The sequence below is a fragment of the Camellia sinensis genome, unplaced genomic scaffold (assembly GCF_055761805.1).
Source record: "Camellia sinensis isolate YWXY unplaced genomic scaffold, ASM5576180v1 Unanchor11, whole genome shotgun sequence".
Classification (NCBI taxonomy): Eukaryota; Viridiplantae; Streptophyta; class Magnoliopsida; order Ericales; family Theaceae; genus Camellia; species Camellia sinensis.
Window position 1 is genome coordinate 8,097,793 of NW_028128989.1, and position 6,000 is coordinate 8,103,792.

The window sequence follows — 6,000 nt, forward strand, 5'->3', positions numbered from 1 at the left end:
CTGGAGTGGCTCATCGTCAAAACAATTCCGAGGTGAAGACGGGTTTGGAAGAGGCACATAGGGGTTGGTTCACTTCGGACGTGGATTCGCTAAGTAATTGAGAGTATACCTGTGTAATTCCTTTATGTCTTTTTAGTGGATTGCTTTGTGGCTTTTGCCTGTGGTTTTTTTTTATCACAATTATGGTTTTTCCACGTAAAATCGTTGTATCGATTTGTCTTGATTGTTTGATTGGGATTGTTATATACTGCTTAAAATTGATACATAATCACAAATCAATATCTAGGGGATTTTTAGATTTTTCAGTTAGTATCAGAGCAGGTCGCCCTTTTGTTTTTTTAAAACTTTTGAGCAAGATCTTGTTTGATTTGTGATAATGGATTCAATACATGAAGGAAATTCTATGGTTCGACCACCCTTGCTTGACGGATCCAATTATTCTTTTTGGAAAGCTCGAATGAGATCGTTTTTTAAATCTATTGGTGAAAAAGTTTGGCAATCTGTCATGTATGGGTGGACCAAACCAACGATTACCGTTGATGGAGTAACTTTTCCCAAATCAATTGATAAGTGGAACACAATTGATTGCCAAAATAGTAGCTGGAATAGTAAACTATCAATTCTGTCTTTTGCGTTGTCACACCTGAAGAGTTTAGTCGAATTTGCAATTGTGAAGTCGCAAAAGAGGCTTTGGATATCTTACAAACTATTCATGAGGGCACTCCTTTTGTTAAACGCTCAAAATTTCAAAGGCTCACATCTAGTTTTGAAACCTTTCAATGAAAGATAGTGAGACCTTTGATGAATTTTATGCGAAGTTGAGTGACATTGTAAATTCCAGCTTCAATTTAGGTGAAAAAAATACCAGAATCCAAAGTTGTGGGAAAAATTTTGAGATCCTTGCCCGATTGGTTCCAACCAAAAGTTACGGCTATTGAGGAGGCTCAAGATGTTGACAACCTCAAGCTGGATCACTTGGTTGGAAATCTCCAAACTTTTGAGGCACATAGAAATTTCAAAAAGAAACAAAAAGATAGTATTGCTTTTAGTAGTGCTCATAGAGTTGGAGAGGATTCTGATGAGGATTGTGAGATAGATTCCAAGATTATGGCTGCTTTTGTTAAACAATTTAAAAAATCTTTTTTGAAAAAAAATCATAATCTTTTGGAATCTACTCATACTCATAAATCTAAAGGCAAAGATAAACTCAAAATTAATTCTATAGCCAAGAAGAAGAAATGAAAGATACAAGGGAACTCTGAAAGAGTCCAATGCTATGAATGCGAAGGATTTGGCCACTTTGCTTCAGAATTCCCCCACCCGTTTGAAGAAGAAGAAAGCCCTCGCCATCACTTCGGATGATGAATCAAAATCTGATAAAGATGAAGGTGACAACGACGATCAAGGCGTAGAGGGACATAAACAATTCCTTGCTTTCATGGCAGCTTCCAAAATTGAAGGTCAAACAGAGTATCCGAAGAGGTTGGTTGAGAATGCCACTGATGATGAATCCTCGGAGAGTGATGATGAAGAGCTTGAGCAAGCCTATGAAAAGTTGTATAAGGAGTCTCTTAACTTATCCAAATTGAATGACAAACTCACAACGAAACTCAAAGCATGTAAAAGTGAGAATGTCAAATTTAAGGAGGAGATTTCTGAGGTTAGGATTGATGCCATCAAGATAGGTGATGATCGACAAGCTCTTTGTGCAAAACTCTTGACTTGTGAGACAGAGAGGAATGAGTTATAACAAATCTATGCAACATATGAAGAAAAAATTGAAACTCTCGAGATGTCTCAAGTTGCTTTGGAATAACTACTGATCAAGAAAGAGGAAGAACTCAAGTGTGCTATGGCTACCATTGGTCTTTGAAATAGAGGATCAAAGACTTTGGACAATATTATTGGGTCTCAACAAATTTGTTCTGACAAGAGTGGCATTGGCTTTGGTGGTAAGAAAGAGCAAAAATAGAGTGCTTCCACATCTCATGATACAAGAACTCAAGGAAATGGAGAACAAAAAATTCAACATGAGGATGGACTTCTCAATATTCCTAGAGTTGGTAAGGTCAAAGAAAAGAAGGTACATCCTATACACCCTGTTTTTATTTGTCATCATTGTGGTTTGGCTGGTCATATTTGCTCTTATTGTTATGAGTTGCATGGAAGAATGTCTCATAGAGATGGAAGAAATTCTAACATCTCGTGGGGTAGAAGACACTTCATTGGTGGTAATAAGGTCAAGGGTCATATTAGACCTCGTTATTTTGATTTGCTTGAGACCAAACATGGAGCAAGTTTGTATTTGCCTAGACCTAGAAATAGGAAGTTGGAAACCATGTCGAGACAGGTTCCCATTGAAAGGAAAGGGAACCACAATGTCAAGACACCACCCAAGAACCACCATTCTCATAACTTTGTTCATACTAAAGCGGTTTGGGTAAGAAAACTTGACTTGTGTTAATTTTTTTTTTTATTTGTTTTAGTTTTTTTGGTTTCTGTGTGTTTTTATTATTATTTTTGAGTCATTAAATGTGTGCCTGTTCGTTTTTTGTCTTGCTTTGTTTAGAAAAAAAAAAAAATCCAAAAAGATTTTCTTGTATGGTTTTGCAAGCTTGAAATTTTTGAGTAGTCCTTGGTGCATATTAGAATTGATGAGAATATTCATTACCTTTTAATATGTGTGTGCTTTCTGTAGTCATTACTCATTTTGGAGTGTGTGTTCCTTGATTAGTATGTCTCATTCTGTACACACTCTTGGATTAGCAAATTTTGGAGTCTTCTGCCTTAGTGATCATTTTTCTCTATGGACTTCTGGCATTATATCTTTTGCTTTTCTAGAGGAATTGACCTAGACTAGCATATCATGGGTGATGTTGAGTTTCTTAACCACTTTCCATTGTTTTGCATCTCCACGGCGTTCCTCTCTGTTCTTTGGACTCCAGCCATAAGGAAAAGGCTACCTCAGAGTCACCAACCAGGCTATCCTTATTATATACATGCTTCTCTGGTTCGGTTTCCATACTCTTGAGAGTATCAGCCGCCAATGAGTGTGCAAAAGAAAGAAAAAAATGTGAAAAAGAAAGAAAAAAATTGTGAAAAAGAAAGAAAAAAAAAACAAATGTGAAAAAGAGGAAAAAAAATGATTCATTGATTGAGGGGGAGCCTCTGCTATTACTCACCAAATATCCCTTGGTTCCTAGTGGTTTGACTTTCCTTTGTTGTGCTTAGATTCTCTTGCTGAAGGTCCAGTTATCAGATCACTACTAGGATTTGAATCTTGTATTTGTCGAACTCCAAGAGTTACACACACACTTTTATCATGGGATCTATGCTTTTCACATAATACATCGCTTTCTTTTATGAGGAATCTTCTAAAGGCTATACACATTGTGTTTTCAAGTAATTGTGCTTCTTGGATAATCTTGTGTGTTTCAAGGTACAAATATGAAATTCCTTACGTGCTCCACCATATTATTTTTTGTCGTTTTCTTCTTGTTCATTGTTTTTAGTAAGGGGGAGTTTGGTTTATCATTACAAGAGATTGTTAGCATGTACACTTTGATTTATTTGGTAAGGGAGATTGGCTATAGTTGTTTTACATGTTGCTATGCACTGTTTGCTTATTATTTCCTTCTTGCATGCTCCTAATATTTACATCATCATATCATTGATTGTGTAGTTTATGATCTTGCTTTAGTTGATTGAGCTTCCATTTTCAATTCGTGACAAAAAGGGGGAGAAAGTTGTTGTTCATGTTTTCATGCACATGTGTAGTGTGATTTCATCCATTCATGTGTCGAGTGCGTGTGTCTTAGTTTTCATGTTTTCATGTTACATGTTTTTAAAATCTCCAATTTCCATTTATTCATTTTTTTATCTCATGCTTCAAATGCTAAAAGATAATCTAGCCACATTTTTTTCATATACTCGTGTGGGACTAATAGTTGTTTTGAAGATTGTGGACTAATAGTTGTTTTGCAGATCATGACCTTGAGAAAGAAGTTTGCATTTGTTGGCTGTAATGGGTTGGGGTGATTAGGATTTTATTTGTTTAGGTGTGTTTTGTCACGACATTGCCAAATGGGGAGATTGTTAGGTTTTATTCTTGGCAATCCCGTTTGGCAAAACTCCTTTCAGTTGTACTTATTTTCGCAATTTTATTTTAGTGAGGCTATGAGTTTATTAGATGCGAATCCAACCCGAATCGTGTTTTGTAGAGAAGTTTGTGGTGTTTAATTCTTTCAAGATGGCCACTTTGCTAATTATAATGGGGATCGAGCTGCCCGGTCAGCTCGCGGAGGTCCAGGGGGCAGCGCCCCTTGGCGGGTCCGGGGTAGCGCCCAGGCGGGGTCGAGGGGCAGCGCCTCCGAAGCAAAATGCAAAAGTGCATTCAAAGTTTCTTGTCCGCTCGAGCGGACATTTCCCTGCTCGAGCGGAGATTGGTGAGTTCCAGAAGTATGTGCATCTGCAAAAATACTGTGATCCGTGTTTTCACGCTCGAGCATCGAAATCCCCGCTCGAGCGTACATCCTGGTTTGAAACACGTCATATAGTGTCCCCGCTCAAGCGTCAATTCCCATGCTCGAGCGGACCTTGCGATTTCAGATTCTATAAATTCGCAAGTTGCTTCAAATCTAAGGTTACTTCTCCATATCTTCTTCTTGGGTTCTAGGGTTTATATCTGGAGATATTTTGCTGGTTTTCTTTGATGTTTTGATTGAGTATTCAACTCATGGTTTAAAGAGTATACATCAAAGGATTATTTGTTTGTTCTACACAAAAGAGAGAGTTGTTCTTCGATGGATTCTGAAGAATTTGAGCTTGAAGTTTTGGTGGATTCTGGAGTGGCTCATCGTCAAGACAATTCCAAGGTGAAGACGGGGTTGAAAGAGGCACATATGGGTTGGTTCAATTCGGGCGTGGATTCGCTAGGTAATTGAGAGTATACTTGTGTAATTCCTTTATGTCTTTTTAGTGGATTGTTTTGTGGCTTTTGCCTATGATTTTTTTTATCACAACTGGAGGTGTTCAATTGTGATTTTTTCACGTAAAATCGTTGTATCAATTTGTCTTAATTGTTTGATTGGAATTATTATATACTACTTAAAATTAATATATAATCACAAATCAACGTCTAAGAAATTTTTAGATTTTTCAATTGTGATTATGGTGGAGATCAGATGGGACATCTAAATGAATTTAAGCTTCATATTTTTGTGTGTACTTTTCTGTGCAATCAATTTGAGGTCTTTACATATATTTGAAATAGATCGGCACAGTTGGATGATTTTAAGGCTTTGTTTAGGGTGTATATATTATATAAGTATATTTTTTATCTTATTATTATTTTTTAGATTATATCATTTTTTTATATCTTTTTATAAAAAATTAAAAAATATATTTATTTAAATCATTTTAAATAACTCCAATCACGTTTATTTGGCTTTATAAAATAGGATTGAATGAATGAGTATTTTGTTTTTTTTGATGTCCTAACTTTTAAAAAATATAAAAAATACAAAAAAAATAGTAATAATAATTTGTGATCCATATTCATTATGATTTTGGTGAGACCACATGGGACATCTAAATGAATTTAAACTTTATATTTTTGTGTGTAATTTTCTCTGCAATCCATCGCAAGTCTTTATCATATATTTGAAGTAGACCGGCATAGTGGGATTACTTTAGGTCACGTTTGTTTGGTTTACGGTGGGATTGAATAGGAAAATTATTAGTGTATTGATATTAAGTTGGAGATATAGATGTTTATTTATACGCATAGGAATTATTAATACCATAGATAATATTAATATATAAAATTAATATTTTTTTATAATAATTTTTAAGTTCACTTAGACGCTTAAAAAATATATATTTTGCTTAAAATTATTTAAAATTTTATTAAATTAAAAAATCATATTTTTTTAGTAAAAATAAATAAAAATCATACACCTAATCTTTGGTAATAATTTTTTTTAAATATTTATTTCACAA